This window comes from Rhincodon typus, chromosome 9, assembly GCF_021869965.1.
Source record: "Rhincodon typus isolate 14 chromosome 9, sRhiTyp1.1, whole genome shotgun sequence".
Lineage (NCBI taxonomy): Eukaryota > Metazoa > Chordata > Chondrichthyes > Orectolobiformes > Rhincodontidae > Rhincodon > Rhincodon typus.
Window position 1 is genome coordinate 25,435,166 of NC_063340.1, and position 12,379 is coordinate 25,447,544.

The 12,379-nt window shown below is 39.4% G+C and overlaps 1 long non-coding RNA gene across 1 annotated transcript in view; it reads right to left on the reverse strand.

Annotated features, from left to right (window-relative positions):
- The window catches only part of LOC125483947, a 61,307-nt gene that overhangs the window by 36,635 nt on the left and 12,293 nt on the right, over positions 1–12,379 (reverse strand). Inside the window, exon 2 of the long non-coding RNA XR_007262813.1 lies at positions 3,617–3,731. This is a non-coding gene — a long non-coding RNA (uncharacterized LOC125483947). The remainder of the gene's footprint in view (positions 1–3,616; positions 3,732–12,379) is intronic.

Genomic DNA, 12,379 nt, shown 5'->3' on the forward strand with positions numbered 1-12,379 from the left:
ACCTTAAACTTTTCAGGGTTAAACTCCATCTGCCACTTCTCAGCCCAGCTCTGCATTCTATCAATGTCCCTTTGTAACCTAGAACAACCCTCCGTACTGTCCACAACGTGACCTACCGTCATATCATCCGCGAACTTGCTAATCCACCCTTCCACTCCTTCATCCAAATCATTTACAAAAATCACAAATAGAAGAGGACCCAGAACAGATCCTTGTGGTACACCACTCATAACTGAGCACCATGTTGAATAAATTTAAATCTGATGGTTTTGACAACCTACAACCAATCCTATTATAATAAATTGATAGGTCATCAAGGGTACAAAAGAAGACGGTATTTGAAAATTGGTGTGAGAGCAACTGCCATCTGTTAGAGTTAACAAACAGCAGTCCTGAAGAGAAAATCACTGGTTCTCACATAATTTTCTAAGCTCTCAGAGTAACCATCATCTAACTAAAGGTGCAGCAGCATTCTTAGCTAATATTCCTGACATAAGAATTCAACAGAGAAAGGTATTCCTGAGTCAAGATCAGCAGAGAAGGCACAGAACATTCCAGAAGATGTATCCTGGCTGTAATTTTGAGAGACTAAGTTTTAATTTTTTCATTATTCGGTTTATATAAGTGGGACTTATATTTATTGGAACGATATACGATTAGAATTTTGCAGTCGGGAATAGTTAGTAGTTAAGGGAGAAATCTATGGTCTGTTAATGGTTCGTTTAATTTGTGCACTGCTGGAGTTAGATAAATAAGTTGTTACTTGTTGATTATAGAGTGATTGAAAGGAGTTCATTTCATTTAACCACTCCTTTATAACAGTTCGAGGGTGAGAGGCAGGTTATATCACTTTTCATACTTCTTTTAACAGATTATAGGGTAAGATGAGCCTCTCTGGGTGTTTCAGTTTTAGTTATCAGAGGGGGGGTCAACTTCCGCTTTACAACACTTGCAACAATTGACCAGGTTCACAGCTGGGTTTGAAATATGACACCGGCAGCTTTCATAGGAAACCCATTTGGTCCCAAATGACAAACAGTTCTGCTGCTAGTGAGCACAAGATAGTGTGACTACAATGTACAAATAATGAGATGAATAGCATGAAATTGGCAGAAAACTCAGTAGGGCTATGAAGGGAAACCCTCCATGTAAGTCCACAAAATTGACAGTTAGCTGAATTTTTGGTAGAATTCTGTCCATAGTTGTCAGTCACAGTTAACTAAACTTCTACAACTAACTTCATTCTTAGGTAACTAGGCTCTCCAAGGAGCACAAGAACATAAAACATAAGAACTTGGAGCAGGAGTAGGAAGTTCAGATCCTTCTAGCCTGATCTACCATTTGATATGATCATGGCTGATCTCATCTCAGCCTAAACTCCACTTACCTGCCCACTCTCTATAACCCTTCAACTCATCACTAATTAAAAATCTGTATCTCCTCCTTAAATTTACTCAATATCCCAGCAAGTGAATTCCACAGATTCATGACCCTTTAAGAGAAGTAATTTTTACTCACCTCTGTTTTAATTCTGTTACCCTTACCCTAAAACAATCACCCCTTGTTCTAGATTGCCCTACATAAGGAAACATCCTCTCTATGTCTATTTTGTCAACACCCTGTAGCATCTTATTTCCCCAATCAGATTGCCTCTCATTCTTCTACACTCTAAAGAGTATAGGTCTAAGCCGTTCAATCTCTCTTAATAAAACAAACCCTTCATCTCAGGAATTAATGTACTGAACCTCCCCTAAACCACCTCCAATACAACTACATCCTGCCTCAAGTGAGGGGACCAAAATTGTATGCAATACTTTAGGTGCAGTCTCACGAATGCCTTGTACAGTTGCAACACTTCCCACTCTTGTGCTCTACTCCTTTAGCAACAAATGCCCCTATTCACACTTGATAATTCTTGGACCTGCAGCATGGTCTTTAATTCACTACAATTCTTTTGTGGTTTGAATTTTAAAAATGAACAGTATTAAACTTTTAAAAATCATCACCCAAGACCATGAAGCTGGAATTAAGAACCCAATTAACTGCAAACTGAACTAGGAATTATCTCCATAATGTCTTTCGAATGTGCTTTTGAAAACTGTTTTTTAAACCTGCACAAAAAGACAGAAAATCATATCTCCATTGAATTTCTGATGCATTGCAAATTTGGTAAAGTTTATCCCCATATTATAGAACAAACTTTCCACCTATCGCTCACTCCTCCCTCACATACCGTCATCAGCATAAAGATCACACTTTCCTAGCAGCTATCAGTTCTGAAGAAGAATCATTGGACTTGACAGTTAAGTTGGTTTTCTCTCCTTAGATGCTGCCAGACCTGCTGAGTTTCTCCAGCAATTTCTGTTTCCTGAGATTTGATGCTCTACACCACTGATACTTCAGCCGCTTGACAGAAATATGTCAGGATTGGTTGTGCATGTCCCAGAGGCCATAATGCAGATCAAGGACACATGCGCAACCATTCCCAACACCTTTCCAGATGGTATTAGGAGATATAGTGTTGCTTCACACAAATTGAAAGCTGCATCCCTTACTTTACAATAATAATTGCATTGGGGAAAATCTAGATTTTAGACTGTAAGTGATAAATGATACCACCATACTAGAGGCAAGTGTCAGTAGGATCTCTGGAGGCACCAATATTTACAGTATTTTTGAAAACACTCTAAGAAGGCTTTGGGAGGAGACAGTGTAAAACAGACATTGATAATGAAAAGACAGCAACGTCTAGGATGAGAGTGTTTGTTTACTCCCTGATTGGTTGAAGAAGACCTTAACACATTAACCTATGGCACAGAAGGGACATTTATTTTATTTTCTGTGTATCAAGAAAGATTGGAATGTGGATAAGAGGATGCTAACAGTATAATCAAAATTTCTCTATGCTTCAGTCTAATAAGTGAGGCAGATCTCTCTTTGTGTGCTCAAATAAAATGACTATAATAACTAAAGTCTCTAGCAGTTGATTACTGAAAAATTCAAGACAACTTCTGCACTTCAAAAATATTTCATGGCTGTAAAATGCATCAAGATGCCCGATGGCCATGAAAAATATGATATAAATGCAAGTTCTTCCTCTTTTTCAAAAGCATACCTTACAACCAGAAACCAAATGAGGTATATTCTCCATACTAAACATGAAAAAATGGCTTTATTTGCCCTCTAAATGGCCATCATTCTGGAACAGAATTGATTGCTGTTGCTACCATATGACATAAAGAACCATTTTTAGATTTTGTGCCCTTGAACTGAAAAGGTCAGTTTAGTACATGTTCAGGAGATTTATTTTATTGTTTTGAGGCCTCAGCCTTTAAAAGACATAAAGGTGTCCGGTTCTCATTGCTGGAAAGAAAAAAGGGCATTAGTGTTGCAGTTTCATGTCACACGGGTAGTATTGCTTACAGATCATGCAATATTACTATCAGCAAGTGAAAAAACGTAAACAATTTTAAGCCCCATTATATTTCAAGAAGAATCACACAAATTATTATATTCAGCACTGACAAATATCAGTTAAGTTTCAGTAATAGAGTAAAATGCCTTTTGTACTTGACAGAATATGTTTTGAAGGCATTTTCAAAAAAGACAGCAATACCTTGGTTGGCCATAGGTAGTGAGAGCAACTTGATAAGTTTCTGCTGCTGTTCCATCAATTGTTGGAGCTGCTCCATCTGATGTCTCATTAACTGACCCTGCTATTGGTTCTGTACCTGGTGATGTTACAGAGAACACCTTGTTAGGGAACATTTTACAATTTTTTTGTAATAATTGTAAGTTGGTATAAAAAAAAATGAGTAGGTTATGTTAAACTTGCATAGAACACTCATTCAGCCTCAAGTGGAGTATTATATCCATTTCTGGGTGCCACATTTTAGGAAATGTGTAATGGCCTTAGAGAAAGTGCAGAAGGGATTTATGAGGATTATTCCAGGTATGAGGAACTTCAGTTACATAGACAGAAGTGTGGAATATTGCATTGGAGAAAAGAAGGTTGAAAGGAGGTTTGTTAGAGGTATCAAAAATCATGAGTGGCATAGAGACAGTCAATAGGGAGAAAACTTTTATACATTGATGAAAGTACTGAAAACAGGGGGACCTGGTATTAAGACAAAAGAAACAATGGAGACAGGAAGAAAATGTTTTACACAGCAAGTGGTTGAGTTCTAAACTCCACTGAGTGCACAATGGAGACAGGTTCAAACGGAGCATTCAAAAAGGATACTGAATCAACTGAAAAGAGAAACAAATGTGCAGGGCTATGGAGGGAAGCCAGGGGAATGGCAGCGATTGTAGAATTACTACAGTGCAGAAAGAGGCTATTTAGCCCATCAAGTTTGCACAGAACCCCAAAGAGCATCTTACCCTGACCCAGCCCACCAATGTATCCTCGTATCCCTACGTTTACAACCTTGGACACTTTGAGGCAATTTATCATGGCCAATCCACCTAAACTGCAAATTTTTGGACCATGGGAGGACACATGGAGAACGTGCAAGCTCCATGAAGACAGTCACCCAAGGCTGGAATTGAATCCGAGTTCCTGGTGCTGTGAGGTAGCAGTGCTAACTACTGGGCATTAGGTACATTTCTTCTTCAGAAAACCAGCACAGAGGTGACAGGCTGAATGACATCCTTCGGTGCCAAAACAACTGTGATTTTGTGATATGTGCTAAAATTTTAAAGTTTTTTTTGCAGAACTGAGTTGCATGCAAATCTCTCCCTCAATAATTCAGAGCAGGATGCTGGAAAAATACCTGTGGAGTTCCAGATCCTCAAATTTGCTTTGAAAACTACAGCTTTTCTAAACAGCCTGCTATTTTTGTCAACTAAACCACAAAGCCCAGAGAAAACAGAATTTTTGTTAGAAATTTATGCAAGTCCACCTTGACATTCTTTTGGGACTTGTTGATGCCAATGAACTACCAGCATCTGGAAAACACAGAAGTCTACATAACAAGCAGCGGAGTAAGCAGATTTAAACAAACAAGAATGTCAAAGCTCCCTGTGTTAGGTAGGTAAACAAATCTAACAAGATTCTATTTGAAGGCACTGACGATTTTAATGTATCAATATACTGAAAGGTAATAATATAAAAATGATTCAGGAACAATTAACTTATTTGAGTCTGTCCTGCAATTCAATGAAATCATGACATAGTTCCATGAACTCACCTTTGCCCCATCTCTCTACTATCTTAGGTTAATAAAAATCTATTAATCACAGATTTAAAATTAACAGTTAAGCTAGCATCAGTTGGCATTTTCAAAAGAGACCTAAGCTTCCACTGTGTGTACAAATTGTTCCTAATTTCACTCCTGAAAAGGTTTGTCTCTTAGTTTCTTTGATGATGCTACCTAATGCCAGATTCCCCAAACGGTAGAAATAATTTATGCTAATCTGTTCACCTCTATATCTTGAAAACATCAATAAAAATATCTCTGAATCTTTACATTGCAGGAAATACAACTTTAGTTTGTTTTTTACAAGCTCTCAATGTAATGTAATCATTGAAGTCCAGTTATTATTCTAGTAAATCTATGCTGAACCCCACTGAAGACAAAAAAAGGACTTTGGATGCTGGTAATCAGAAATAAGAACAGAAAATGCCAGAAAAACTCAGCAGGTCTGGCAGCATCTGTGGAAAGAAATCAGAGTTAATGTTTCAGAGCCAATGATCCTTCTTCAGAACTGTCCCACCGAGATGATATAGCTAACATAAAGCCATAGTGCCCAGAACTGCTCACACTCAGTCACTTGGAAAGATGAGTAAAAGACAAATTGCACTCAACAACTCTAATTGATTTTCTTTTGATGAACAGAGAAGATTGATAAAGCAAAAGGCTACTGTTTAAAACAAAAAGATTTTAAGAAAGAATTGGAAATAGGACCAAACAAAAACTTTCTTAAACAAAATTGAGTGTTGTGGATTGAGGGTTAGTGTTTGCAAGAGTAATTCATTGAACAACAGAACAAAACAGCAAGTGGTAGTATATAATTGTTTTTCATTCCAGAGAATGGTAGACAATGTTGTTAGTAAAGCATATGCGATCTTGAGCTTCATATATACAGGTATGGAATACAAACATCAGGGGAGTTATGCTGAACTTTCATAAAATTTTGGATAAGCTGTAACTGAAGTATTATGTCCAGTTCTGGTCACCACACTTTAGGGAGAACATGAGGGTCCATAAGTCGGTGCAAAGGAGGTAAACCAAAATGGTTCCAGATTTGGGGATATTTAATTTCAAGGCTAGCCCCGAGAAGCTGTTTTCTCTAAAGGAAAGGAGATTGAAGGGATATTTAATTGAGGTGCACAAGGTTATGATAGGTTTGGATAAGGTAAAGAAAGAAAAGCTGTTTCCATTTTATACTTCTGTGATTAGCTGATGGTACTAAAATTAAGGGTCATAGATTTAAGCTTGTGAGAAAGTAATACAGAGAGGAGTTGAGGAAGAAGATTTTAGGACAGACAGTGTAATAACTTAAAATTTGTTGATTAGGATAGTGATGCCAGCAGAGATGATCAAAGATTGCAAAAGGAATTGGACAGGCACTTGAAGGAAATATTCTTGCAGAGTCACAGGGCAAGAATGGGGAATTAGGACTGACAGCATTGCTCTACAGAAGTCCAGGACACAATCATTGTACACAAAAATCTATGATTTTCTGATTCTGTAATATGATGCAGAGGTAACGCACCCTGACAACATTCCAGTAATAGGTCTGTAGAGTTATGCTCCAGATGTATCTGTGCCCCGCGCCAAGCAGTTGTACATCCACAACACTGAAATTTATACTGGAAAAGTGCAAAATTGCCCATTATGTCCTAAACACACAAAAGACAAATCCAACCCAGACATTTACCATCTCAATCTATTCTTGATCATCAGCAAAGTGGAAGACGATCTTGTGAACAGTGCTATTAAGCAGCACTTACTCAGCGATAATCTGCTCATTTTTGGGTTTTGCCAGGACTACTAAGCTCCAAACATTGACAAAAGAGCTGAATGCAAGAGCAGCATCTGACAGGAGCCCTAAAAAACTGAAGTCAATGTGAATCTGGGGAGAAATGCTCCACTAGTTGATGTCATTCAGAACACAAAAGGAAGACATTGTAATTGTTGGAAGCTAATCATCCTAGCTGTAGAGGTTCATCAGTATAGTACCCTAGGCCCAAGCATCTTCCATTGCTTAATCAATGACCTTCTATCAAAAAAGGTCAGAAGTGGGGATTTTCATTGATGATTAGTGTTCCCTCAAAGCCGCTTGGCCATTTCAAGGTTCCATGCTGACTGACATGCTGAGACATTGACTTCCGGTTTCAGAAGTCACTGCTACACAGAGACCTTGAGGTCCACATCATTAAAAAAAATAGAGAGGGCATTGCTGATGATTGTCCCATGTTCACCGCTATTCACAACTAAGGTTCTTGACTCTCAGATACTAAATTCACAACTCTCAGATACTAAAACAGCCTATGTCATTTGCAGCAAGATCCAGACAACATCAAGGCTTGGGCTGATAAATGGCAAGTAACATTCATGCCACACAAGTGCCAGGCAATACACATCTGCAACAAGAGAAAATCTAACCTTTGCCCCTTGACATTCAAGGTAATACCAATGCTAAATCCCCAATATCAACATCCTAGGAATATAATTGGCCAAAATCTGAACTGCAGCAGCCACGTGAACACTGTAGCTATAAAGCAGGTTACAGGCTGGGAAATATGTGTGAGTAATTCACCTCCTGTCTCACCAAAGTAAGTCCAGCATCTACAAGGCACAAGTCAGCGGTGTGGAACACTCTCCACATGTCTGGTTGAGAGCAGCTTCAACAGACTCAAGAAGCTTGACACAACATCCAGGACAAAGCAGCCCACTTTATTGGCACCCCGTCCGTTGCCTTCACCAATCACTCCCTCCACCAGCGATGCAGTAGCAACAATGTATACCATCTACAAAATGCACTGCTGAAACTCATCAAGGGTCCTTTGACAGAATTTTTCAAATACACAACTTCTAATACCTTGAAAAACAAAGGGAGCAGATTCCAGTTGTGGTATACTGCATCCGCTGTACCCGGTGTGGCTTCCTCTACATCGGGGAAACCAAGCGGAGGCTCTGGGACCGCTTTGCAGAACACCTACGCTCGGTTCGCAATAAACAACTGCACCTCCTAGTCGCGAACCATTTCAACTCCCCCTCCCATTCCTCAGACGACATGTCCATCCTGGGCCTCCTGCAGTGCCACAACGATGCCACCCGAAGGTTGCAGGAACAGCAACTCATATTTCGCTTGGGAACCCTGCAGCCCAATGGTATCAATGTGGAGTTCACAAGCTTCAAAATCTCCCCTCCCCCTACCGCATCCCAAAACCAGTCCAGCTCGTCCCCGCCTCCCTAACCTGTTCTTCCTCCCACCTATCCCCTCCTCCCACCTCAAGCCACACCCCCATCTCCTACCTACTAACCTCATCCCGCCCCCTTGACCTGTCCGTCCTCCCTGGACTGACCTATCCCCTCCCTAACTCCCCACCTACACTCACCTTTACTGGCTCCATCCCCGCCTCTTCGACCTGTTTGTTTCCTCTCCACCTATCCTCTCCTCTATCCATCTTCTATCCGCCTCCCACCCTCTCCCTATTTATTTCAGAACCCCTTTCCCCTCCCCCTTTTCTGATGAAGGGTCTAGGCCCGAAACGTCAGCCTTTCTGCTCCTATGATGTTACTTGGCCTGCTGTGTTCATCCAGCCCTGCACCTTGTTATCTCGGATTCTCCAGCATCTGCAGTTCCTACTATCTCTCATTCAGGAGGGATGTTCAGAAGTACTTCTAAACACAAAGGGTGGTCAATGTTTGGAACTCTCCTCAGAAATGGCAGTGGATGCTGGATCATTTTGTTCATTTTAAATCTGAAATGATTGCATTTTTATTCAACAAAGGTATTAAGGGCTATGGGATAAAGACAGGTATATGAAGTTAGGCCATGGATCAGTCATGATCTGATTAAGTGGTGAAGCAGATTCAAGGGACTAAATGATTTACTCCTGTTCCTACGATTACATAATTGCTCTTTACTGTCAGCAGTTCAAAATCCTGGAACTCCCTTTGTAACATCACTGTGGATGTACTTAAGACGATATGGGCTGCGACAATTCAAGATGGCGGCTCATCATTACTTTCAAGGTTAATTAGGAATGAGCAATAATAGATGCTGGCCTTGTTAGTGATATCTTCCAAATCCTGTGAAGGATTTTGTTTAAATGTCATGGACAACTAAAGAGATATGTGACAACATAAAACCAAAAGAAAATCAATATAAAATGCAAAATATAGTGTGTATTGTTCCAAATGGGCAAAATACAAAGTTGGGCAAGGCATAACAGCAATAATGTTGTGCAAGGGACATCAAAATCAACACTGAAAAAAACTTTTACAATCCAGTTAGGATAAGAGAGCGGTCAGAAGTAATATTTGCCCTTTAGAAATTCATTACAGCAATGTTGTTCATGAGAATCATCAATATGCTGCATGGCTTTGTTACAATATCTATAGTAGACAAAGTGGTCAGTTATTCCAATTAAACTATTAAAGTTCAGCGACTCAACAAAATTAAGGCAAGCAAGGTAACATTAATAAGAAGTTAATGGCACATTGGCAAATCCCTAAGACAAGATGAATTCCATCCCAGGTTCCAAAAGATATAAGTAAGAACATTGCAAAATCCACAAAAGCCATAACTATACTCTTCCAAAGTTCTCCCAATTCAAGAGCCATTCACTTAGTTTGGATGACTGACATGAAGCTGCACTATTTAAGAAAGTTGACAGAGTAATTACATGTAATTACAGACATATTGGTTGGACATCTATTGTCAGGATATTGCTAAGAGTTGACAGGGATCTCCTTGCATGTCAATTATATGAACTTTCAGAAAGCATAAAGTGCCTTACAAAAGACAGACTAAGTAAGAGAACGGAGAATAGAGGAAATGGGCTGATACTGTAATTAGCAAGCTGTGACCACTTGTTTCCTACAAGTATCTGTGTTGATGCCTCAACCATTCATTGTTTACATTAACAACTTATATGATGGAATAGAAAGCACATGTAGAAATTTGTCAATGACACAAAGATAAAAAGCACTATAGTTGAAAGCAAAAATGACAAAGAAATTTTAATAAAATAATTGAATGGGAAAACTGAAAAATGGAGTTCATCCACTGTGTAACTACAAAGGATTAAGAAGCTACTTTCTAAATACTGAAAAGTTAGAAACAGTAAGGATCTTAGGGGGGGTCCATGTGTACAGATCACTAAAATGTCATAAACAAGTACAGAAAATATCAAAAAAAGGTTCACCGAATGTTAGTCTTTATATGGTTCAGTCCCGGGTTTTGGCAAAAACAAATGCTCACTGATCAGGTCAGCCTTTGTTTAGGATGGCACGGTGGCTCAGTGGTTAGCACTGCTGCCTACAGCACCAGGGACCCAGGTTCAATTCCACCACTCAGGTGACTGTCTGTGTGGAGTTTGCGCATTCTCCCCATGTCTGTGAGGGTTTCCTCTCACAGTCCAAAGATGCACAGAGTAGGTGGATTGGCTATGCTAAAGTGCCCAGCGATGTGTGGGTTAGACATGGAAAAATGTAGGGATAGGGGAATGGGTCTGGGTGGGATGTTTTTTGGAGGGGTGGTGTGGACATGTTGGGCCAAATGGCCTGTTTCCACACTGGAGGAATTCTATGATCTGGAAGAATTGAACTTTTATTGAAAGTAACAGTTCAGCTACACAATGTCCTGGTTAGACCATGAGCAGTTTGGGCAGCATAGCTTAAAGAGATTATATTAGCTTTGAGTGAGTGTGGCATATATTTATCATAGTGACACCTGGACACCAAGGGCTAAATTATAGAGGTATATTAAACAAATAAGTTCAGGGAAGGGCATCTTAATCTCAAAATGTTAATTCTGTTTCCTTCTCTACAGATATTATCAAACCTGGTTAGTCCTTTCAGTATTCTTTGATTTTATTTCAGATTTACAGCTTGCACATTTTTTGCTTTAATTTTATACAAACAAAAGTTGTGTTCCCTCGAGTTTAGAAGGTTGTGTGATTTTTTTTTCAACATTTTCAAGGTATTAAGGAGAAGTGGCAGCTTCTCCCCTGTCTAATCTATCTCTACCAAACTGGGAATTGAGAACTAGGCAGGATAGAAAACTAGACACCGACCTTTGAGGAATAAAATTGTGAAATATTTCTTCACACAAGGGAGAAAGGTTTGGAACATTCTTCTGCAAATGGCAATTGATGGCAGGTCAATTGTTAATTTTAAAAGTGAAATTGTAGATTTTATTGAGCTAGAAGTATCAAAGGATATGGGGCAAAGGAGGGTGTACAAGAGTTAGATTGTACAGCAGTTATGATCTCACTGAATAGCAGAAAAGGTTTGAGTGTCTAAACAGCTGACTCCTATTCCTATTTGATAGAACTTATGGAGTTTAACGTTGCTTGTCGAACAGCTGCAAGTTCACATTTATGTACGTTTGTGCTGAACATATCCATGCTTTATCGCTTAGTTGTTTCTTGTTTTACTATATCCTCCCTTGAAAACTCCTGGCCAGTAACTCACATGCAAGTAAAATTTCATGATTGTCAGTGTACACCAAGTCGCTAAATATTCATGACTTGACACTTTGCTCTGAAGCAAAGCCTGATATTGGGAATCCAAAGTGTTCCTCCACTGATTCCCCACATCATTCCAGCACAAAACCACCCCCACCACCTAACCCTAAGAAACAAATGTTAAGCCACTGCACAGGATAGACTGAACTGGAAAATTTCGGATGTTTTATCTCCGGTTCATAAGTTAACCTGAATTAGGTTCGTGTCAAAGACCTTTGATGGATAGAACATGATTACTGGCAGTCCTGAACTAGAGGTTTCTCTTTAACTCACAACTGTGTGGCAAAATTGCATACTACATTACCTTGGTGGAAAGAAACTGGAATTGAAAATTATCCTGAGCATGACAACAATCAACATCATTTAGTTGAGTCAGTGGTAAGGGGAAAGGATGCTATTCAAAGAAACAAAATCAAAAACATTTGAGTGTGTAAATTTCAGGAGTCTGACATCCTGCAACTCATTTGTCCAACAAGCCAAAACTTTCCAACAAACTTCAAGAACTGGATGCAACAATCACAAAACGTTATATTATTTTTAATTGAATCAGATAGTAGGAACTGCAGATGCTGGAGAATCCGAGACAACAAGGTGCAGGGCTGGATGAACACAGCAGGCCAAGCAGCATCATAGGAGCAGAAAGGCTGACGTTTCGGGCCTAGACCCTTCATC